Here is a 25,823-nt window from a genome sequence, read left to right as displayed (position 1 = left end):
TACCGCTTCTATCGTACTGCTGTTGCAGAGAAATTGATATAACTTTACGCACACAATCTCTTAACGTACATACGTACGTCACACGAAGCTCGTTCCTCGAGTGTCTGACTCGACTCGACTCACTCGACGATCCGAGTAAGAGGGAAATCGGTCGAGCAACGTGGAAGGGAAAAGGAGAAACGTTGGAAGATTGTGGTTGGAAAGGAGACGGATGCGTTCGAGCAAAGTGGAAGAAAGAAAACAAACTGGAAGAGGAGTCACGGAGCGAGAAGAAGGCGCTTGTCGAGCTACCGTGGATAGAAAGAGATGCGCGATCGGGTCGGGTCTAAAAGAGCGAGAGTCGAATAAAAACACGCGTCGAGGATCGAGGGAGAGAATGGACGGAGACTGGGTTCGATGAAACGAGAAAGAAAGAGAGAGAGAGAGAGAGAACGCTATAAATCATGAGACGAGAGAGAAGGAAACGCGTTTAGTATAGAAGGAGAGAGAAAGGACTTCCGAAGGCTGCGGTGAGCGACTCCGGCATGGCAGTTAGAACGGGAGAGGAACGGTGAAGAGATGCGATAGTCACGTTGGGTTTCATCGAAAGGACAGAGAACGGAGAAGCGTTCAAGGGCGTGATAAGGAGACGCCGATTGGACGAACGTGCGGGAAAGAAGGAGAACGAGAACGAATGGATTATGGGAATGGAGAGGAAAGGAGATGAGCGAGTCGAGGGGAGTCGTGCGATGGGACGAGAGAGAGAGAGAGAGAGAGAGAGAGAGAGAGAGAGAGAGAAGAAAAAGAGAGGCGCTATGGTGGAAAAGGATGGACGCGTAGGGGGAAATGTAATGGCGGAAGGGAGAGAGGGAGAGAAGGAACGGTGGCGTGAGCGAATAAGGGAGAAAATAAAAGGACCGGGGAGGTGGAACGAAAAGGAGCGCGTAAGAGAACGAGAAGGAAAATGAGAGAGGGCAACGTCGAAAACGAAGGAGGAGGAAGTGACTAATTGACGGAGTGGAGGAAAGCCGGCGGTGGTGCGAGAGGGAGCGGCAGGTCCGGGGGAACGTTCGACGATGCAAGACGAAGAGGGAAAGTGGCTTCGAGCCCCGAGACATCTTGGGGAAGATTTTTTATCCCTTCAAGGTCAGACCTTCGGTATGGCCGCTGCTGGACCACAGCTCTCGCCTTGTCGAAGTAACGAGAGTTAACAGTATCGAACGTCCAACGAGGTAACGTCCCGATCGTTTTATTTACAATTATCATGTAGTTATCAGTTTCGTTTTCGACTCGTAAATTTCTGCGCGTCCGTGTCTACGCACCGGACGTTACGTAACGACGAAATAAAAGAAGACGAAATAAAATAAAACGCGAAAGACGAAACGGCACGGCGATGGTTTGCCAGGCGGATCGGTAAATCCGCGAGAGGAAGCGTCGACCGTTAGTTTAGCACGAACGCGACCCACGAATATCGACTATGAATATCGAATGAAGTATGGAAGCGAGGAGACGGCGATTCGTCGTGGTCGTCGCATCGCCGTCTCGTTTTCTCCGGTGTTCGTGTTTCCCGATCCTGGTCGTATTTCTTGGTACGATGCGCGTGCACGCGCGCCGATTCCCCCTTTCCCTGCCGGGTGGCTATACACGCTGTAAAAGAAACGACGACCATAGGTACTTGATAAAATTTCTCTTCCGGCACAAGGCACAAGTACACTGCTTGTACGTTAAAGGCACGTTAAAGGCACGTTAAAGGCAGGGCCACGCGTGTATACCGTTGCGATCGCGTTACGCTGTCGCACGGTTCAATTCGCCAGCGTGCAGACGCCCCCTTAAAAAATATTCGCCAGCCTTTCGAGTATTGTTCGTACACGGTTCGCGAATTAACGGTAGTTTATGCTGCTACCTGAATCCCAACAAAGACAGAGGACCACGTTCGCGCGTGAAACTTTATCGAAATGGAACGGATATTTACGGATTCTCTTGGTCTCGTTCTCTCGTCCCTCGATATCGATCCAACGATAGCGTGTCCCGCCTTCGGAAATTAAAACTTCAACGCGCAAAGGTATTCCCAAATTAAATTCGTCAAACGTTTCCCATTAAAAATAAAAAAAAGAAAAAAAAACCAGGACCTTGAGTTTCATGGGAGTCGAGGTGAAAATAATTTCGTTCGATAACTACGTATTACGTATCGGATCGTGTTATGTTGCGTATCGTAATTCGCGTCTCTTAAAAATTCAATAACGACAAGAATGACAGCGGTTATGATTCGAGTCGATCCGACAATTAGTATGGTATACCGTCTGCTGGTTGGTCGATGAGTACGTCGGGACATCGTATCTATACGTAGATGCTTAGTTGCCGAGGGGTCCGTCTACCACCAGGCAGTCACTAATATAAGAGGAAATTCGTTATCGCAAGAACGCAAACAAGAATTCAGCTGCCATAGGACCGGCAATTTGGTCAGAGCGGCTGACTTCCAACCGCTATCTACGGGTTGGCGTAACAAGTGGCGGAAGCGAAATGGCCGATCCGGGTAGCGTTTTATGATTTAACCCACTTGTACGAAGGTCAAAGTCGAAATTAGAAACTCCTACGATCGTTTCCGACTTTCGTTCGTTGTCGTGATCGTCGACCGGTAGAATTGGTGGCGGAGAAAGTGTTTGGTCGACGGAGAAAGGATCAGAGAACGGAATGAAAGGAGAAGAAAGGGAGCAAGGTTGATGGGAGAAGGGAGATGCGGTATCGGAGGTGAAGGAAAGACGAATTTGTTCGTTCGATCGTAAGAAACTCGGCTGAAGGGGTGTCAACGGAGGAGTATAGGATAGGACGCGGTAAGAGGAGGGATAGAGAGGGCGGCGATAGTTTGGTGCGCGAACGATGCCGCATCGGAGAGCTCCCGTACAAGCGGGAGACATCGACGGCCGAAAAAGGGGACCGGTTCCTTGCCTGTTCTTCGACCGTAATCCACTGTCCGAGGGAGGTAATTTCGAATTTTGTCAAAAAAAAAACTATCTCCTAACGGGTCCTTCTTACCTGATCCCGGGCTATGATCCGTCGCAAGGGGAAACGTAAATTCGGAGTTTTTAGACGATCGGTCGGTTTTTTTTTCCCTCCTGTCTCTAAGTAATATCTCGTCTCGTTATTAAATTATTACCTGGGGTGATTATCAGGCTGCCGAGTCTGCCCACCATCGAAACGTTCGTATCTCCATAGTTTTTATTTTTATACGCGGTTATTTACGACCGAACATATACGTAAACTTATCTTATCTTGTCAAAGATCTTTTAATATTTGGGAAACGAGTTGAACGTCGATCGAACGTTGATTGCTCGTGATAAGGAAATTCTAATATTCCGTGATGTTGAAAGTATCGAGGATATTTGTAAATTACACGTTTTCCATAGTAACGATCGCGTTACATCGTGCAATTACGCGTCGTTAATTCCTCCGACGAAACAAGCTATTCGTAACGTTACGTTTAACGGTCTAGCGTCTCTCGGTGTTCCTTTTCGTTTCAATTGATTGCCTTTAAATGCCACTACATTGATCTCGTAATATCAACGGCTATAATATCTAACGACGGTTAATACGTTTAACTTTACTTAATGTAAAAAGCTAAGCACAGCTGTGCTCCCAATTCTATGTACGACTGTATTTCAATTATTCGTTTCTGACTATTTCGAGCCGAAATTTCGAGTAAAAGTCAATTACGCGGCAGCGTTTCGACCAAATCGCTCTTCGATCACGGATAACGATAACCCTTCGCTTGCTTAACAGATTCTCCATCGCACGGCCCAAGCTCGAATCGTCGATCCAGCTGGGAACCTTCGGCCATCATTTTTCAACAAAGCATCGACTTATCCCACGATCGAAAGTACGCCTCTTGCTGCAACACGAGGACGAAAACTCCAAAAACTCGCTTAGTCGGTTTTAAAGTCCTTCTACTCTTATATTGTACGGCGATGCTCAATTTTACTCTGAAACGCAACGTTTTCGAATTCTTGGCTCGGTCAGCTTTCACGTGCCTGACTGCGTTTTATCGTCGCTAATCTTCGGATAGCAACGCGAAAAATATTTACCTGCGGGAAGGTAATCGATCGACCTAATCTGATCGCGGCAAACGTAACGCAACGCAGGGAAAAGATCGATTTTGTCGTTGTTCGCGAGCGGCGTAATCGACGCGATGAAAATGCCATTCCATCGGTGCGCGCAACGCCACGTCGTCGGTATCGAGAGCGCCTCCAGCTGAAATCAACACGAATGGCCGCCGCTTATCTGCAGTTTATTTTTACGCTTTTTTTTTTTTTATCTTATCCCAACTAATATTTCTCCTGGTTGTGTTTGAGGATGATTGATAAAGACGGGAGCTGTTATACACTGGCGGCGAGCTGGCCGATGCGCGCGACGCAACGATCGAGCGTCCAAGAGCGGTGGTTCGTGGTTCCGAGGCGAAGCGAAGACGCGACGAGGTCCGCGAGCGCTGGCCAACGATCTATAAATATTCCCATGTTCGATACAATCGGCTGGCTAAACAAGATAAAAAAGACGTGAACGGGAAGGCATGGAAGATTTTCTGTTTCAGTTTTTCTTATTATCATTCGCATGGACGAGAAATCGCGCATCGACGCTCTCTTATCGTTTGGGGCATTCGTCGGATCGTTCCATTGTCCCTCTCTGCTCGTCGAACGACGAGTTTTTTATGCGGATTTTTAAGAATTTACAGGAAATCGGAAAAAGTCTGTGCAAAGTTGCGCAGAATTCGTAGAATATGTGAGATATATAAGATATGCAAAGAACGGTGCTTTCTATAACACTTGGTAGACAAAACATTTTCCTGTCGAGATTTTTCCTTAATTGAAAAATTATATTCTCAAGAATATGGATATGCGGAAAAATCCGACGATGGATACCTAGCATACCTAGATCGTGAAAAATGTTCGCTCCATGAAAAATTTCGATTCTGTACAGATACTGAACGCGCTTCCTTTTAGGTTCGATGTTTAATCAACGACGATCCAACGATCCTGTTTCGTTCGACGATTTCGAAGACAACGGCTTCTTACGTCGCAAATACGACTTACGATCTAGTTTTCTTCGTCGTATAACGATACAGAAACAGAGCGGTAAATTTCCACAGCATCGTTTTCTTACAGTATACGATATATATGGTAAAAAAAAAAAAACCTAGCGCGCCGAGCACGATGAAGCACTCGGCGGACGATAAACCGTCTGGAAGAAATTCGAGAGGATAGAGCCATACGCAGGTACGAGCGATCAAAACGGATCTTTACACCCCTGCGGTTCCTGATCCTTCGATTCGTAGCCGACTCTCCATTTATTTCCCCTACCGGCAACATTCAACGACAAATGTTTCGTAGTGTCTGTCGACCACGATTTCCACCATGCGTATAAATAACTACGGCGGGGTACGCGTCTATATCGTATATCGTATATTCACAGGGGTGCAGGTTGTTCAGGTACACAGGTGTCGCGTGAAACCGGTGGATGACGATTTCGAGGATTACGTGCAAATTGTACAGGTGAAGTCGCACGATTTCCTGTGACGTGATTTTAATTTGAAATAATTTTCTTTCTTTTTTTTTTTTTTTTTTTTTGCAGCTTTCAAGATATTAATAAAAATGTCTCGTTGCCTTTTCCTTTTTCGTTGTTTTTGTATCGTTCGTTTATATTATCGTTGCTTATAGTTTACCCTTTTCAGACGTTACTCGATAATGCGTACTGTCTTCTGTACTATTTTTATTTTGCATCGTTACGTTTCTACGTTTGTGCAAGATATTCGACTAAAAACATTTAACATAATCGGGAAAACGTTGAAACATAGTCGCTAAGAATAGAATACGTTGACAACGAATGATCGCATGAAAATGAGCTTATTTTCGGTTCATGAATCATTCATTCGAATCGTTCATCATCGAAAAGTGTTGTTTATCTTGCATGGTCACGTACGTATTGCGTACATATTCGTCGTTTGGTTTATAATTCGCGTGTTTCTTTTCAGGGACTGCGTCTTAAAAATGTCCGTGGGAAATTAATAGTTCGTAATAACGAGTGCTACAAAAGGTAAACAGGAACGGTAGAATTATAAAAATAAGAAAGTGTTGCGATATTATTTAAAGAAAAGTGAAAACGGCGAGCGAAATCCACGATGGATGGACCGGATAGAAGCAGAGGGAGAAAGATTCTCGAGTTTCACGATTTCCACGATCGAAAGACGCTTCACCCCTACGGTATTCCGACCCTTGGCCTGTCTGCCCCTGCCAACCCCGTGGCGAGGACATTCATATATTTTATAACGCAGGTCGCCTTTACCCCCGGGATAAATAAACACACACGCACGGGATGTATAATGGAGGAACAGGTCGAGCACACAGGTGTCTGAAAGGGGCCAGAAAGGGGCCAGAAAGGCCACGGATGGATGTTACGTGCGTCATCGTTGATGCGTGTATGCCTTGAAAATGGGACTTCTGGTGTCCGACCCCCTACACGACTCTCCTCTTTTAAGGGATCCGACAAACGTGAACAGAGGCTAGACGTATGTATGCGCGTGTATCGTCCTATCTCGTTTCTCGTTCAAGTTTCCCCTTCTCTACCGTTTCTTTTTGTCTTGCTGTCTCGTTTTCAATTCCTTCTACACCGCCGCACCCCCATGCACCGGGCCCGAAATGGCGCAGGTGCTGCCTCCTATAAAATCCTACTAAGGTCGGCATACAGTGGCGTGGATATTATATTAGTCGAGCGGAACTAATTTCCCTCGTAGAAGACTAGGATCAACGACATAGACGACATAGAGTCGCGGAGTAACAACGATATTTCCTAATTAAATCGTCGGTGCCTCTTAAACGGTAATTTTCTTGAACCATGTTATCGAGCGTTCCGATCCGTGTTCCGTAACGTTCGACGTATCCGTGTTCTACGGGCAGGTCTATTCGCCGAATGTGATCCTCGAATCTACATACCGCGCCCAGAACCTTGACGAGGAGAGGAACGTTACCACGGTGCGTGTCGATCACGATCCACGCCCATACCACGTCTCGTAGTCGAACGTCCTTAGGGATGCGACGCACATGTATAGCGGCACGCCACGCGTTTGGAAAAGTATTGACCGAATCTCGTCCTCGCAGTCCAGCTTTACATCTCTGTCCAATTTTTGAAATTCAGATCCCACGAATAAGGCCTACGGGATATTCGTAAGAGCGTAGAACTCTCTGTAAAAATCGATTCGCCGACGTCCGTATACCGGAATGATCGAAGAAACAAAGATCGATATGAAGAAAAGAGGAGGGGATTTGGCGCGGACGTGGATCGACGCGGTGGCTTTCAAAAGATTCCAAGGCTGGGGCGTCTTTCCCACGACCACAACGAACCCCGAACGACCGTTGAAGGAGCTGCAACGTCTACGGGGGTGGGCAAGTCTGTTTTCACATGTGGCTCGCGAAAAAAAGGCCGTCGGAAGGCCGTTATGGGGTCACGGGTCGACTTATGGCGCTGGCTGACTTATGATACTCTTGCGTATGCGTGGTCTTTGTCTCTCCAGTTAGACGCGATATACGCGTCCTCCAAACCGGTCAGTTTCTCTTACAATTTGAAAACGGATTCCATGGAAAGAGACTCTGTCTCCGGTGCGAACGAGCCATTACCGTCTAGGCTGTAGGTATGCAGCTAATGAGAGCTTGATCCAAGCAAAAAGAAAGAAAAGAAAAGAAAAAAAAAGAAAAAAGAAAAGAACGGAGCTTTTGTCCTGAAAGACATCGATTACGAAAGTGAAATTTCTTTCGAATATTAGCTCGATACGAAAGAACGGTTTTGATATTAAACGCACGACCGCCAAACGTACAAACTACGATTGTAGCGAAACACCGCTTGAAAGGCGATTGCGAGGTGGAAATCGAGTTAAATCCCAGTTAGCGTGTATTAGACGCAGCACGTTGCTATTAGACGTCGACGTCGCGCATTGAAAAAGCAATCGATTATAAAATTACCGGTCTTTCCTTTCTCGTTGGTTCGATGAAACAGAAGTGGCACGGCGTAACGGCTGTTACGATTCACGGGCGAAACGCGGTGATGGTAATTGCGATCGAGCGATCGATCCGGCAACAGATAATGCCACGTTCACGATGGTATTCGATAAAGATCTCGTTAAAGGAGCGTGAAATTAGCGGTGAAACAAGCGAGATCGTCGTGGCCGTGTCGCTGGCAGATGTCTAGACCTGTATAATCATAATCGAGCCGCAGGATTTTAACCTGATCGCTGTTTCCTTGTTAGGGGAACGTGCGGACGCTTTATCAATACGAGAAAGTGATTCGTGGCCGATACGACGAGACGATGATAGCTCGTATCGGTTCTTACGAAAATTGAATTACACGATCGGGGCAAGTTGGCGGATTAACATCGGTGATTCTTCTTCTTTTGTTCTCGTTTTTTAAAATGTATTTTCGGGATCGGGAATTACGCGTATTTGCGGTTCGTATGTTTTTAACGTGGACGCGATCTTATCATTACCTTTATAAGCGTTTCAATTTCTTGATCAAATAGCGCAGCAACGAGAAAACGTGGCTCGAACGTTTGGGCACGTAAAACAGACTTATGCCCAACCCGTTTCTGTTTAATTATATAGGGTTATCGGGATATTTTTACAAGCGTTAATTTCGATTATAGAACAGAGCGATGAAAAGAAAAAAGTTAAAAGAAACTATTGGCATAGAACGCGTTATTCGTACACGATTCTCGCGTAAAACGTCGGTAGATAATCCGTGGTGGACGGTGATTTCCTTCCAGGAACGTAGTTCTTCCTCCCGCAAATCGTATCGGGAGGCGTGACAAGCGCCAAACACTTGTTCCGCAATTTCCTGGCACCGGCAAATCGCGCGTCGCACGGCCATGCTCGCGACTAATGAAACCAGACTTACGTAACGAATAATCTAGCAGCTCAAGGTATTAATTACCGGTGTGATTTTCTATCATCGCCAGTAGCAATTTTCTTCGGTATCGGGCGGCTCTATATTTCCTTTCAGCCCCACCAGTTTATCGTTTCTCCTATTCTTTCTATCCTTAGCGCCACGCGTGTTGCCTTCTTTTCGCCAAAGTTCCGCCGATCTTCTTCGTTCGTTTATTGCCATTTATCTCGGCTGAAAATATGTCGCGGTTCTTCCGGTAGACCGAACGGAGAAGAACGGAGAAGAATGGAAGATGGTTGTTTCGTTTAACGCTCGGCCGTGCGTAAAAGCTTTCGTATAGAGGTTACTCTCCCTGCTTACTCTTCCATATATTCACATATACGTATATAAAATACGTATTAAAAATAGATACGTAATGACGTTGGATTCTTTTTTATCGCAACGAACTTTTGTTTACTTGGTGAAAAATGAAACAAATTCTACCGCTTTTAATAATTGTTTCACGCAACTAAAATTCGATCGCAAAGAAAGAAAAATCGACCGAATAACAGCAACGTGAATGCAGAACGTGTTCTCGTGCCAGCCATACGTCGTCACCTTGTTTCACATTATTCCACATTTCCTCGTTTAACCTAAATACGAAGCGCATAAGTAGTATCGTATAAAATCGTCGATGTTTTGTTTTTCTACTCCAAATTCGACGTGCGTATTTGACTTTTTAAGCAGCGAAAGTCTGACCGGTGATTCTCTGACCCCTTATCAGGAAACTGCTTTTAAAGAGTGTCACCACGCCACGCCACGCCACGCCACACCACGGCACGAAACGCTACGCCAATCCACGCCACACCACGCCACACCACGCCACACCACGCCACATCACGCCACGCCACACCACGCCACGCTACACCATTCTACGCCACGCCGATACGGTCGCCAGGAATAATTTTATTGTAATCCGATGCCTGGTGGCCAGTGGCGTAAGGCGTAACGCGATGTACGCTTTCGTCGCCGCCTTTGAAATCGTACAATTTCACGGTGGCGAGCGTTTTCGAAACGTGACGATCAGCAAATAGCTTTGACGGAAACTCGTATTCAACGATTTTTACATTTGCTTAAAATTTGGAGTTTGGAATTTTCGGCGAGTCTCCTCGCTCTTCTTAGGTACATCCTCGCGTACGTTTGAAATGTGAACGCGCTAAATCTTATAACATTCGTATACCACTATTAAGTCTATTAAGAGAATCATTGTATCACGAAATATCTCGTTTTTAACTGAACTCTCTTGGTATACGAAGAGCGAAAGTTGGGCAAAATTCTGATTCTCTTTTGTCTCAACTCTTTCTATCCGTCTCTGTTTCATTCGTCTTTCGACCGACCGAACAAAATCCTATACTTGTTGCCCTGCTATTATTTAACCGTTACGGCGAGTAATTATTTTTACTAACCTTAGCTCCGGATGCAAACGGATAAAAAATGAATATGCCTTGTAAAATGGAGGAAAAGTTGTTTTCGTTTTAAAAGATCATCGATATTAAGGCGAAAGTGAGACAAAAAATATGTCAGAACTTTCGAGAAGCGTTTGTTGATGGCCCATGTGCCCTATCGCATTAGTATAAACAGATTACCTCGAAAGGAAGTAGCCATACATACATACATATGATCGGTCAAGTATGGAGAGGAAGGGCCTGCAGACGGACGAGAGTACAGGAACCTCGCTAAAAGCGTCGTTTGTCAACGGAGCTATAGAATATTTATGCTGTAAAATAGTTTGAAAAGCTACTGGAAACTATCCGAGAGAAGAGGGTCTGAGGACGAAAACGGTCGGTCGTCCTGTAGGATTTTTAGGCTTAGGATTTCCCTGGTGTAAGAACAAAACTCCGTCCTAGTCTCGTTCGAACAGCTTTGTTCGTCGTCGTCTGTGACGAGAAACGTGTGAGTGGATACGAAGGAGACCGTCGCGACGGTCCCTACATGCATCGTCGACCGCAACGTTCACCATAAAGGTCTTCTAATCTTCCTCGAGGATCCCATGCGATGCTTACATTTGGAACATGCTACAAAATCTGAGGGTAACGTAAGCTGTGTACTCGTGTACTTACGTACAGCAATTACCGTTCGTAAGTATAAGAATACTTTGATAGATTTTTGCTGCTTGAGAGGCTGCGCGTAAATTTTACTAACGATAAATCGAAAGCGAATCTTGTCCTAAGAGTCCTAGCTCCTACAGTCCTAAATCTTTCTCCTTTTTATCATCATCTGTGAATATCAACGTACTATCCGTACGTTTTATTACGAACAGACGACAAACACGTTTCGCACGAGCCTCTAATTACGCAAAAGGATATGACTTCATCGTAGCATAAATGTCTGTTGCTGCCGTTATTCGCAAGACCTTTAATCCGCTTCTGCGGCACGTAACAGAAACCAATACACGTAATATGTAGTGTAACAGTGTCACGACGAAGGCGCAAACGCTGGAAGACGCGAGCGTGCGTAAGGCCCGAGGAGAACGATTTACGTTACGAGAGATCGTTATTTCGCCGTTAAAATCGTTAGAATCGTTAAAATCGTTAAAATCGTTAAAATCGTTAAAATCGTTGAAATCGTTAAAATAAAACGACGCGATTAGCGTCTCGCTAATCTAGTTTAGAGTTTAGGTCAGTGTTGCCTCGTTGAAACTTTCTATCCATTTTTCTTCCTTCCTTTTGAACATACGTACCGCGATTCGAACGTTGCCTGTTTTCGAATTAGGTGGACAATTCGACGATTATACCGGGGACCAGCTACCGCGTCGTAATAATTAAACGAGCAATCAAGCGAGTTTCTTAACCGTGCGACATGGTCGATTTTTCTAAGACGTTGTAACGTCGTGTATAGAGTGCTATTCGTAACGAATATTTAGAATATGTAATTAGAAATTTCCAAGACTATAAGCATCGCTTGAAATTAGTATCGATGACTTTTGATTTATCTTTGCTCGCGGAATAACCCGCGACTACTTCATTTGGTTTCGTCTGGAATTTTCAAAAAATTATTTCAGAATGCTCCTTATCGAATGCCGTGATTAATAATAATAAAGCGATTAAAACTTGAATGTTGCAACGAACATGAATGCGTGTTTCTTATTTCGCCGTCTTTTTCATACTTTTTCATACTTATCGGTATCGTTGTTATTATCATCGTAAACATTTTATTTGCATATTTTACTCATTCTGATACGCATCTAATAGTAAGAAAGTTCTGTTTATCGTCGTTTAGGTTCTGTAACGTAGGAAGAGTTTAGGAAACACGAAGTGTTCCACGTTGCACAAATCTGATAACGAAAAGAGGCGTACGAAGACGTAAAGTGCCTTAACCCGTTGTAAAAAAAAATTAAGATAGCGTTGAACTGTTTCCCTCGAGAACATAACGCTTCTTTCTTTATCCGAAGAACGATAGATAGAGCTTGGTTTAATTTATAGTAGGTACGTAGGTTTCGGTTAGAAAAGGGATCAGATTTATTCCAGCTTACTGGCAGAGCGTCTGGTTTCAATAACGAATCGTTTCAGCAGCAATTACGATCGTATAACTATGTAAAACAAGGACAAATCGATTATTTTTAAACTAAAATTTCCTTTCTACAGAGTACTTAGGTTAGTAATAAACTTGGGGGTTTTCAGCTTTACGGTGAAGAGAAATTTCATCTCCGCAAATTCTTGTCCCATTAAAATTTATATTACGTGTTTATTACGGTATCGTTGTCTTCGATCGTACGAACCAACGAAACCTTCATTTTTAGGCTACAGCTTGCATCACAGTTAGCATTATCGCGTCGTCATTGCCGTCGCCGAAGCTGACGAAACGGTTTGATCACGTTCTCTTCCGCTATTTGACAGTTGTGGCATAGTATCGTCGAGAATTATCGGTTCTTTTCCTCGATGGCTTCGGTTCCTGGTATTTTATTGGAAGGAGCGAACAGGCCGCACAGGGTGCCTGGCGTGCACTTGGTCAAACAACGAGGTCTCTATGGAGGCCCCTAGTTTATTGGCGCTTCTAATTCAAGAGCGGAAGTGGCCGAAAAGCAACGCTGAAAACAGACCTCCCGGATTAAAATAGGTAACCATAACTGTTCGGCTTAAACGTTTCGTATTAATAATTAACACGTTCCGCGGACAAGATGCGCCAACCACCGTCCCTTTTTAATCGGCTCGTTTCTCTGCGTTCTCGAAATTCTTCTTATCTCATGGAAATTCCCGACCGTATTCCGAATTCGATTGTCGTTAATCGCGCGTTAATTGGCTTTTCTAGCAAGTCCTTTCGAACATTGGACAAATTTGTACAGTTTCTTCCGATGACGTCTTGTCATTTATCGAGTAGCTCCGCCAGCTGTTTTTTCGACGAATGTTTCGTATTTTCCGGCAACGAATACCTTCGAACCTGATGAAACCTTGGTTGTTCGAACGAATCGTGATACACGCACGACAAAGCGATCTTTAACTTTCGAGTACGAAACGACAGCAAACGTTTCCAATTTCCAATTATCCATCTTGCTTTCGATAGAAAGACGATAGAATCGAGTAATTCTGATTTTTCGTGTTTCCTAAGCGTCGTGATTTATCAGCGTAGGAAGTTTACGCGTGCTCGCGTTCTCTCTCTCTCTCTAGGATCCCGGTAACGCGTTGCATTAGAAAACAAAGTTCGCGAAAGCAAAAGTTTCGTTGTGATAACGAAATTTGTATCGTTCGCTGTAGAATTTTACGTTGCGCGTACTCGTATCGGAAAGTTTCTGCGATTTATTGCTTCGACGGTGCTTACATCGTGAGATAGTGCGTACTGCTGCCGTCGTCATAGAAGATAACACAAGTACAAATTTGAACATGCTTTTGTGTAAAATTGAAAAATTCGACGTTTCCCTTTGCTCCGTAGATCTAAATCGTTTGGAATATGAACTTTAGACTTTTTTCCTGTGCAAAACAGGAATGCTATAAACTAGGATCGGATATTATTTGGATAGACCGTTTGAAGAACGATCGTTTATGCGTTATGCATCGTGCGATACTCGCCACTTATTGTTCAGGCATTGTTATCTCTAAGGAATAAATTTAGATCGGATAATACCGTTCGGAAACAAAATAAATTACATGGTAAATATATTTTGTTTGACTCGGTAGTTTCTCGCGTATCCATTCCTATTTGAAAATGGCAGAATGCTCGAAAGACAACGAACGGTAAAACGTAGTTTCACTGTAGTAAAAAGTACAGATGCATACACAGAGTAATGTATAATTTCTCGGTTGCCGTTGAATCTACGATATTTTTTCATCGCGATCAAACTGATTTGAATGGTGGTATGTCGCTCGAAAAATTAAATATCGGAGCATAAAACCGAAGACACAAATTTCTTTCATATCCGATACCACGTACCATTCAATTTCTTATATCAAGTAACTTGAATTTCGTAACAACTTTTCATATTCGTTGTATCGCTTAAATCGTATAATCTTTAAATATAACCAAATACGTGTTTTCCTTGTTATTAAGAAAAGTATACAGGATGAAGATGAGTGCAACATTAAGGCTTCGTGCTGTATATGAAGTATAAAGTGGCAGTTATTCGACTCTCCAACGATTAAATAGCGCAACCGTGCGATCTTCTCCCTTATGTATTCTACCTGCGAGCACTGAGCAATAATGCCTTATTATCATCGGATAATGAATAATCAGATTGCGTGTATCAGTAGGTAGGAAAAAAAAAAGTAAACGAGCAGGCAAAAGAGAATGTTTCCAAGTTCGTCGTGTCTTGAAATTATTTATCGAATCTATAAAGCATATTACGTACCTATTTTGTTCCGATAGTTTCAAACTTTACGATACTAACTTTAGTATCGTTTGTTCAATTATGTTCAATTTGTTCAAATATGTATTTCGGAAATTACGTATTCTAGGTACGAATATCTTGGTACGAATTTAAAGACGGACAGATCATTCTTTCAAATCACCAAATTAATTTTATGCGATAAGTAAATTATTCCTTTCCCATATCCTATGTTAATCGAACTTAATTGAACGCGTTAACGTAATATCGTTATTATCGTAATTAAACGAATGGTAACAATTAAAAATATTGGCGAAGATCCAGCAGGCAGGTAACGGCAGTTGGAGGAGAAATAGGTACGCTATAAAATTAAATAGCGAAAAGTATGTTCGCGTAAGTAACGCTTTTGCCTGACCGAAGCAATTGTTATTCAAACTCTTTACCAATTTCCGTATATGCGTGAATTGTTCGAATCGGTAGGACCGTTAAACCGTTAACATCGATGTTTGGTCCGGTGACTTTTAGGGTAGGCTGGAATCTACCCCTCGGTCGCGTCTACCATTCGCTAAATCACATAATTAGTTGGACCGTAATAATCATAAGGAACTATCGTAAAACTAAGCATTTCGATTTAACCGTTAAGACCGTTAAGTGGTATAAAGCACCACTTCGAGTCAAAATATTCCTTATAGTTATTGCTCCATCAGGTAGAAAGTAGGGATATTTTTCCCATTTTCCCGGAGGGATTTTCCCGTTTCCCAGGATTTTCACCGGCAAGGGAACGTAAGCGATGGTGGGGCGACGAACACCTAGCAAGCCAGCATCGTCACCCAACTTCACTGGTTCATCATCCTTAGAACACTTGACGTCTCTTCACCGGGTTTCCATCCTTCTATCATTCACCCACTTAACTTATACCTTGCACCAGCGTAACTGTCCTTTTCTACAAAGTTGTTGCAAAAATATATATACTATCTTTGAACTGTTAATCGAGCATTAATAAATAAATGATCAGGATTAATTAATAAATAAAGTAATAGGGGATCGATCAGTTCGTGGCGTCGATTATCATAATCGTAACGGGAATTTACGACTCCCGTTGACGCGCCTCCTCGCGATCGCCTCTCTCCGCGACTGGTCGAATAAACAATCGATCTATCGTAGTGAAACTGTTGTTCGAAGGTATAATAGACGTTACAGTTAATCCTATAGAGCTATTTATCGCTTAGCGTGATATGCATGTGGCATTGTAAACGGAGCTTAACATCGTAGAGATAGACCTGCAGTGATAAGTGTCGTCAGCGTCAGTTATCTCTGGAAAATTCCACGAAAGACCGCGTGCAGCTTCGTGACGATTGTGAAAAATGAAAGACATTCCGATAATTACCGCTATAGTTTAATAAAATTCTACGTCAAGTTACCAAACGTTTCTCATACAGTCACGCAGATTGATAAAATGGTAATCGATTAATCTCTCTTTCCGTTCCGACGCACAGCGTTTCCTGCGAGAAACAAAAGCGAACAAAAATAAATGCATGCAGCACGATATAAACGATATAACGTATGATTAACAAATTAATTGTAAGAATCGCTACTGTATTACACGCGTCTATATCGTCGATTATGTCGTAAGCATTTTTACCGTATTTCTTGCATTCTAATGCATTTTTCTAGTATTCTAGTATCACTATTATCCGGCTATCGTCAAGTTCGTTCAAACAATCCGATAATTTTCGTACTCGAAGATCGGATAGATAGATAGACACGATCGTTTCCGCCTATTGGTTATTTCCTATTCGCGTATTTCTTGTTTCTGTATTATATTTAGTAAATTGTAACCATTATCGACAAGCTACAAACATAAATATTTAGTCGACTCGTTTCTTTCCACCGCCGCCGCCGCCCCCTCTTGCTGCAAATTTATCTCTAACCTACTTAAAAGGCATTTCCTCTAATAACGGCTAATAATAAAAACGATTCAACGCCGATATTTGATGATAAATTCCGTAGAATCGATATTTGTGTTAAAGATTACTTTTGTAAGAAAATTTGGAATCCTACATCGATTTTCAACTAAAATGTTGTTATGTCTTCGACGTTTGATGTTTCTGTATCGTCGTAAACTGTCCTTTTCACGAGTACGGTTATCGGTAATAAAAAACTGAAAACGCATGGTATGTATACGCGTAAAGTAAATAGTAGGCGATTAAAGGCAAGAGGGAATTTCTATGCAGATCCTGCTTTATTATCGATGTCACGCATTTACATAAACGCCGTCGGGTTTTAATTTAATCGTCGGGCGTATCATTCATATTTTATACTTACACTTTATTTAATTAACGGTAACTACGATATCGTAGCGATGAAAATTGAAAAGAAAAAATACCGACTTATACCGACGTACAAAGCACGACTTAGATAAGAACTTATACGAGCTGACGATCACGTATCCGGTGATGATGCAGAAACATAATGCATGTGCAACGCGCACATCTTGTGACCGAACGCGCGCTGACGTCAGTGGTCGTCGATTTGATCTAGGTGAAATCGATTTCGCTACCAAGGACGAAATTCTACCACTATCGATGTACTTGACTGTATCGATGTACGTGATATCGATCGTTAGACGATTTAACAAGGATTTCAAGGATGTTCGAGAAACGTGTTTCGCTTTATTATTTCTCAACAACGGGTCTGCTTAGTTTTCCGCTGCTACGATTCGTAAGTAACAGTTTTGAGTCTTAGTATGGTTTCAATAACGTTAGCGACCGGACAAACTTTCTCACTTTGGTTATCCTTTTTTTTTCGAGAGAGATAAAAAAACCTGGAAAGTCGCCTTCGTTCTGTTTCTGAATTAACGTATCTGGCAATTTCCTAGATATGCGGCATCCGAATGATTCGTAGAGCGAAATGAAAGAAAGAATGGAAGAACGGAAGAACGGAAGAACGAAGATGAAAATAGAAGTAGACGACAAGCTGTAAACGATTGCGATCTCGGAGGCGGCAGACTGATACGTTGAGTTACAGAGGCCAGTATGGTGTGTAGAGAAAGGGAAAGTCAATCGGGTGAAAGTCGCTCGTCTGGATAGTTTTACCTCCGTTTATCCAACGTGTACGCGATCCTACACGACGAGAGCCCACGATCTTTCGCCCTCTATTACGCTGCCTTTGCTCTTTTTCGATTTCATTTCCCTTCTACCCTTGTCTCTGGCTAACCAAGCATTCTGTCACTCTGCTTATAAATTTTCGCTTTGTAATAAACGTAACAACGTTATGTTTAATTATTGCTGCGTGGTTATCGGTATGATGTTTGGTCGTTTAAACGGAATCAAGTTGAGCGAACTTGACCGAACCCACGATGACCTATTCGACTCGGCATTCAATAAAATATCGTTCCAACCTGCGATAATAACGATACAAGAGATAACGGCTCGAATTGATATTACTTTGCTTTTCCGTGTCGTTTTGGGCAATACGTTGAACCAAATTGTGTCTATAACTAAGAAAATTGATTCGTCCGAACGTTTCGAACTTGGAGTACCCTATCGAATACCCTATCACGAAATTATTTATTGCGATCCTAGGTATTTGCAAATTAAACATTTTAAACTGTGTGTACCAAAATCGTTTCAAATACAAAATAATGTGGTCTATGCGTTTTCATTTACCACGATGAGAAAATGTTGCCCCAAAGTATATCAACTTGGCTCTTAAATATTTATTCGAACGATCAATATGCTTAGAGATAATCCTACGGAAAGATCAGGCAAAGGTGATTTACTACATTTTGACCGTAGAGTCGAGAATTGAAATTTATACCCGCGATGTGAGTTACGTTGATCGAAAGAAACGTCGATAAGAGAGAAATTCGTAACACTGGTTTGATGGTAATGGTTTTGCCAAATTTGTACATTTCTTTTACCACAGAATCAACTAATGGTATACAAGATTCGACGAGTAGAAAAATGTTTCACGGTCTTACGCAATAGAAATTTATCGCCTGTTTGAAATTAACATGACACGTGAAAGTCGTGATCGACGTGGCGCCAGTCGTTAAAAATCTGACAGAATGAGAAAGTGATTCTTCGTAATAAGCGTGCGTTTGTCGCGGCCATTAATCGACGTACAAAATTGCTTGCGGAATCATTAAGCCGACGATATATAAAAATATCGTTCGGTGAAAGCGTAATTTATTTTAACTGGCGCTTAGCCAGACGAGAGATTTCGATTGTTTTACAAAAACTAACGTAGAATAGGAAGAACGGGAATTAAAAAAAAAGTTGTTCGATTTTTATTAATCGCTATTTCGAAGTGTTTCGTGTTTGCATTGATAGGCGGGAAACGAATATAATTTCGTCGTCCTATCCCCTGCCTTTGTCGATAGCAACGAGGTAACGATAAGAGAAACAAGATGCGATTAATCGAAGAATTCGTCTATCCAGATTTTGATCTGTAGATTTCAATTTCGCTGTATGCAACTTTAACCCGAGAGCAGATAAGAATCGGAGGCAATCGGTACGTCTACATCGACACGCGTATCCATGTACATAACGCGCTAAGAACCGCATCCTTGCTTCACGTTGGAACGTTTCAAGGAAATCGTGCATCGTGCCGTACCCTGAAGCTCATCCCGTTGTGCAATTTTTTCTCGTATACTCACGATCTGTCGTAACTTTACGCGTTCAGCGATGAAAGAAAACTCGCCTGCGACGGATAGTTTCAAATATCCTACCAAAGTGTAGTAGCTGGTCTATCGAAAGATCGTTCGATTTCTTAAATGCCGTCTCATTTGTGTAAATTGTGTAAATCCTTCGACGAGTAAGACGCGGAAACGGAAAACCGCCAGGCGTGGAAGAAACGCCAGGGAGGGACAAAAATGTATAAATCGCAGTTGCGGAGAAGCGAGATCGCGTGGAAATAATAATAATATCGCGGTGTTTCGCGTTACGACGTGCTGGTGGATACCGTCGTTGTGGAAAAAGTGGGATCGCTAGTGAGATAAGCTCGGCGGAATGGCCGACGTGCGCGATTTCGAGGGGTCAGTTTTCGCATCGGCGGTAAAGAAGGCAAGCGGATAACGAGTATTTCGCACGGGGCACTACCGTGGGGCTGCGTTACGCGAGCTGACTCTTCTCTCCGTCCAGTTTGCTGAGCGCGGCGTGCATTTACCCGTATCGTCGTTGCGCGACTACTTACCCGGCTGGCAGCGTGTCGCTGCCTTGGCCTTTAACGATTCTTGGAACGATCTCGCAGCTCCGATTTCCATCGATTCGATGCCGATCTCCGTGACACGCGCGCGCGCGCGCGGCCGGCTATCCACCGGCCTTTCTCTCTCCTCCTTTTCCTTTGCTCTCTATCGCGAATTTCAACGGTCTCGATCCATCCCGCCTCCACCTTTCGTGGATGGTAACTCGTTTCTGTCGTTTGTAAACAATGCCGAATCCGGGTGATCGGACTCGACCAATGGTAAACGAAATCTCGGTGGATCTTGGACCAAATGGGATTTACGTTACGCCGTTGTGGCGGCGGTGAAAATGCGCTCGTGCGTGCGACATGTCGGTAAATTGGAAACGAAATATGCCTGAGCGGCATCTGTTATCGTGGATTCGGCCGAACGATGGTCTCTTACGATTCTACGGCGCTACGATTAATTAGACCGTACAGGTACGACATAGGAGAAAAAAATAACTAATAATACTTTCACTCTAGATGCCTGACGATTTACGCAATCTTAGCCGCGAGTAAGACATCGTTTTCTTTGAGACGGTCGCGTTCGATCTTAAACGAGACAAACGGGAATAGAATCGCGTGCACTTTTATCGCTATCCGATTAGTATTTCGTCACTTTGTTCTTTGTCACTTTTGTTCCTGCTATTTATATGCCGTAGAGTGGAAGTTTCGAAAATACCTTTCTCCGAATTAAACGATCGAATGCGTGCAATGCAATGACACGTTAAAAGCTTTCATCTTTTTTTGTTGGTAGCACGTAATTACGTAGGTAAACGCGTAATATCATTTTATTACGTATTTGCAACGATTACGATGCAATTATCTAAACAATCTTAATAGATGTTAGAAAGTCGGAAGGAGAAAATTATGTGAAAAATTGAAAATATCGCTAATAGCGAGGAAAGTTAGTTTAGTGAGAAACGAAGATTGCTATTCGACAAACAGATTGAATTATCTCTATTTACTTGCTCTGTGTCACAGAAGAGCAAGTTCCATAACGAGAGAAAGGAACTGGAAAGAAAGAGAGAAAGAAAGAAAGAAAGAAAGAAACTTCTCGTTGCCAGCAAAAGGAAAAGGAGGAGAGAAGTAAAAAAGAGAAGTAAAAAAAAGAGAGGAAAAAAGAAGAAGAGAGAAGATATAGGAGGAAGCAAGGGGAATACGATTAAATTTCATGCAACAGTGAGCCGATCAAGATGCTATGTTTTAGAAGCAACTACGTAAATATAATTTTTAGATTAAGAAAGCGAATTCATCATCCGCCGTATCCAGATCGATGCGTTTCTCGAACAGAGAAGAGACGAGCGAGCGAACTTACACCGAATAGGTGTGAAATTTGCATGGTAAGAGTTTCAGCCACTTTCCTCCATTAGCCGTTGTGAATAAAAGCGATTCGATCTGGGGACCGTGCGGAACAAGAAACGAGCAACTGGAACAAAATTCATCGTCGAAAGTTTCGAAAGTGTCCGTGAAGGCGTCGCGGTCGATGAGCGAACGAGAGAAACAACTGGAGGAGAGACAAAGAGGAAGCGAGACGTCTCGTTACGTCTCGATTAAAGACAGAATACGGTAACAAAAGCGAGGCAGGAAGAAAAGGAAAAGTTAGACAAGTGTCCAGCAGATGTACATACGTTGCGTACGTACGCGTTATTATTGGAGTGCACGTGGAAAGACAGGGGTGTACACGTGTTAAACAGAACCCTATACGTGGTCGGTCGGTTGACGTTTCTTTCGCAGGCCCCCGTCCTTTGTCCTTTCGGTGGTCAAATCGTGTAGATCGGTTCGAGTACCGTTAACAATTAAGAAATATGCGTTTTTCCCTGGCGACGCGACGTGATGCGACGTCCTGTGACGTTCGTTTCCGATGCAACTACCCGAGGGTGAAAACGAAACATCGCCCTCTTCGGTTCTGAGAACTTGAACGAGAAACTCGAGAGGATCACGACCAAGGTTAATGCGCTCTGGTGAAACGCTGCGCGATCGATGGAATTTTCTAATCGACTAAACTTTCCATATATACCTATGATTATACGATTATTCGTTTCATTAAACGTTACGATACATAAACGGTTTTAATTGCGATACCATATTTCGCGATTATATCGCGAAATCTGGAAGTATCTCTCACATCTGATAATAAGAAAGATGATAAGTATTCGGTAGAGTGGAAGATGATCGTCGATTCGAGCAACATTGTTCGACATGTTGGTCGATAACTGCGTCCCTTTCGCGTCGCAGGAGGACGATCGGGGGAAGAGGAAGAGCGGGAGGTGGAGGATTCTTGAGACGAGAATGTGCCGGCTAATAAGAAAATGCCATGCTGAAAATGTCACACGCTGAGCAGCGTGACGTCACGCTACAACTCGTTTCTGCTTGTTTTTACGCTTCTGTTGTGTCGTCGAAACATAATCTTTGAAGCGAGAGTTCCAAATGAAAACGAATGCAGAACTGTTTAGCGGCCGAGCATGCAAATGCCTGGCAACGTATGTCTTAAAATCAAAACGATTTACTTAGTGGCTTGTATTAAACTGTACTTGCATAGCGCGATATAGATCAATCGCGCGTCTTTCCGTTGTATTAGAAATTGACGAGCGTCGTGAAGGTATCGATTGGAATAAAATCACAGTACGATCAGATACGATGAGAATGAAAAGATAATAGAAAACGCGGTGCAGTTTCGAATAATCTTACCAACGTTCATAGTTTTGCCGCTGTGTAATTTTCGTGTCCTTGTGTCGTCATCGTAACCCCGTTACCTTTATCCCTTAAGCCGTTACAGATTACCGAACGTGTATCTGTGCCATAATCATCGGTGTTTCTAATTTTTCTATGACTAAATGAGAGCAACTTTAATGAGAGCTTACTTTAAACGAACTTGAGTATATCTTTTTAAGTACTTCTGTAAAAATTAAAATTAAAGGAAAATCGGTATATCAAGGTTGTTCGAGGGTTCAAATTTTAGAATAAGCCAAAGATTCTAAAGCCTAGCCCTAGAGAAATCTTAGTTATCGCTCGTTCGATGATTATAATAATACGCAATCTCCTCTCCCGATTGACTTTCAGGCAAGCAGCAACCGATTTTTGCAAAACTGCTCGCAGCTGCAACGCCGAACGGCGATCGGTCGAAGGAGGAAGTGACATTTTGCGAGAGGAAAGCCGGAAGTTCCGACACGAGGTCGTTCGAGTAGGAAGCGAGGTTATAGCCAATTTTATAGACACTCAATGTCAAGTACTACGAAAAGATCGAGCATGACTTATGAATATTTGCGAAAAATGTCTCGTAGATCTCGACTCTTTCCGATTAAAAAGTTTGTCCAGTGATAAAATAACCTTTTATGGAAATAGACTTTTCTATATCTCTACTTTATATTTGCACGATGACTGCCCACTTATATCTGAACAACGTAATTGCAAACATTTTATGTCTTTACAAACGCTTTGTAATCTAGATTGGGGTATTAGGTATCTTTCTACAACGTGCATATAGTTTCTATGAAAATTCCTGCGTTTTATCGTTGAAGCGTTAATTATAAACACGCAAGGCGAATAAATATCGATCGCGTTAAACCGATCTGCGAAACGATCGATCCACCGCTTATCGAAAAGGGAAACCGAACAAAATATTATCGTATCAAACTTTTATAACTCGCGTTACTATTGATTGGAATCTTAATGAAACAATAACGGGATACTGACGTTTGCGCTAAATTAAAACTCCAAACATGGTAAAGGATAAAGGAAATAATTGACGGTCGAATACCTGAATTCTTTACCTATACCAACTAGAGATTAGTAATCGGCAATTATCCGATGAGACATTAAATGCAAGAAAAAAAAAAAAGCTCATTCAGGTAGTATTCGCACAACGGATAGAGTAATATGCTAGCGTAAAATTGATTTTTTATACAAGCTAATAAAATCTACAACGTACACCGGTGTATTTATTACGTTAAAGGTAAAAAGTAAAAACTAACACGCTAATCTTCTACTGAATTTCATTTCATCGTTCTTCGTTTATCTTCTTAACAGTCCTTTTAACATTTTCGATTCGAAATATTTTTCGAGCGACAGAACGCTGAAATCATATCATATCGTATTTACTTATTTATAATCTGTATGATTTAGCAAAATAAAACCGTGTCATTCGCTTAATTTGTTTAAGAATTTAGCATGATCGGTCGATACGATCGGTGTCGATAGTTAATCAGTGTAATAAAAATCCTTGTATCTTTTATCTGATTACGGTCATCGTGTTATAATCAACATCGTTTGATAGCAGCTTGGAAGTCAGGCTCTGTCCAATTAGAGGATGTCACGGTTTTTCCCATGACATACGGGCCCATGAGGGTCTCCTCGCGATAGAACCCTAATAGGCAGAAGGAGGGTTAATGCTTTCAACCCCAAACAGATTCTCATGGAGTTATATATAACGACTAATGGGAGTCAGTTTTCGTTATGGTGGCCTAGCTATACGTAGGTATAGATATATCAGTTTGGAACATGCGGGCTCTTTGTAGGCCATACGTGTTCTATACGAACGAATTGAAATCTCCATTTCCACTATAAACGACACCGCGCCGTGTTACGTCCACTTGCGAATGAAATTCAAAATCTTATCGTGTTTATTTTTCATTGACCGTGTTCCTTTCAAGTTTTCTTCCAGTCTATGACGCATCATTTCATACCGTTTCTAGCTTTTTTTTACTGAAATCTAAAATAGAATTTACATTGAAAATATTAAAATAGAATATTTACATTTCGATCTTATCCAAACTTTTAGAATTTATTCGCTCCTTAGGTACATACAATAACATTTAACGTATCACTTTGTCTGCGTTTCTGGTGATAAGTTTTTTCTAAAAGTAGTACGCAGTGCTTGCGTAGGTAACGATGAATGGTCGAAACAAATTCAACATGGAGCAAAAAATAACAGTAGGTACCGTAAGGTGTACACGTAAGCCTTTAAGCGTGGCTTACGTAAACATATTTTTAATACACAATTTTTTTTTTCTTTTATTACTCCATACTTTTTATCGCGATGTATCTCGAACTTCGTAACGTCGATACCTCTAACTTTATGCCGCGAAAACTGCAACTGTTCGTAAAGGATTGAGCGAAAACACTGTTTCACCCGTAGGATGCATGCGAGCGAAAGCGACGACAATAAATTGCGAACGTTTGTATATCGTGTCTCCTCCTTTCAATTCGGCATTCATTATCTTTTCCGATATTTGTAAAACCTATACGTTACTCGTTCGAACGAGTTTGAAATTTTCAATGTTTGAAATTTCACGAAAGGACTTTTTCTTGTATCAACGTAAATCGGCGTATCGCGTTGTTACACCATTTACGACACATTGAAATTGTCGTACGTATAATCGAATGCTAACAATGAACCCCAGAATAGAAGCTGTTGAGAAGAAGAAGAAGAAGAAGAGTTGAATAGAAGCTCAATTTCATTCATGCGACTCTTCTCGGTATTCTATCGCGCGGATACATTCGAGCTATCCTATCGCACTGCATTGAATACCGCGAGTGCAATAATTACGCGGCCTTTCGTATGTCAACGTAACGTTTGGCTATCTTTTCGCCCTATATAATGCACAACGAAAACCTATGTTTAATAATCGTCGCGCATAATTACATCTTTCGATTTGCGTAAATTGGTCGAGGCATTTCAATTTTTTAATCGATAATTTGTATCGCCAAATACGCATTACGAACGTTTGACAGTATCTATATGTTTGAAAGTTCAAGCGTGACCGAAGGATACGAGAAACGAGGATACGAGAAGTATCTTTAACCTGCGAAACAAAGTTCGTTTATTAAGCGTTGCTTTCTCAAATAAATAAATAAATATCGTCGTAAAGCTTCTTACATCGGTTTTTATTCAATTTATTATTCGCGC

The 25,823-nt window shown here is 42.3% G+C and overlaps 1 long non-coding RNA gene across 2 annotated transcripts; it reads left to right on the top strand.

Moving 5' to 3' along the window:
- Positions 1 to 4,950: 4,950 nt before the first annotated feature.
- LOC122574195 lies at positions 4,951 to 23,771 on the top strand. 2 transcript variants are annotated; one of them, XR_006318936.1, is made up of 4 exons: positions 4,951 to 5,243; positions 5,999 to 6,227; positions 6,299 to 6,532; positions 22,979 to 23,771. It is a non-coding gene; the product is annotated as an uncharacterized LOC122574195 (long non-coding RNA). The 2 variants fall into 2 exon arrangements; XR_006318937.1 differs by lacking the exon at positions 22,979 to 23,771 and adding an exon at positions 9,659 to 13,034.
- Positions 23,772 to 25,823: the final 2,052 nt, after the last annotated feature.

Source organism: Bombus pyrosoma, linkage group LG13, assembly GCF_014825855.1.
Source record: "Bombus pyrosoma isolate SC7728 linkage group LG13, ASM1482585v1, whole genome shotgun sequence".
Taxonomy (NCBI): Eukaryota; Metazoa; Arthropoda; class Insecta; order Hymenoptera; family Apidae; genus Bombus; species Bombus pyrosoma.
Note: the sequence above shows the minus strand (reverse complement) of the source record. Positions and strands in the feature narration are given on the sequence as shown.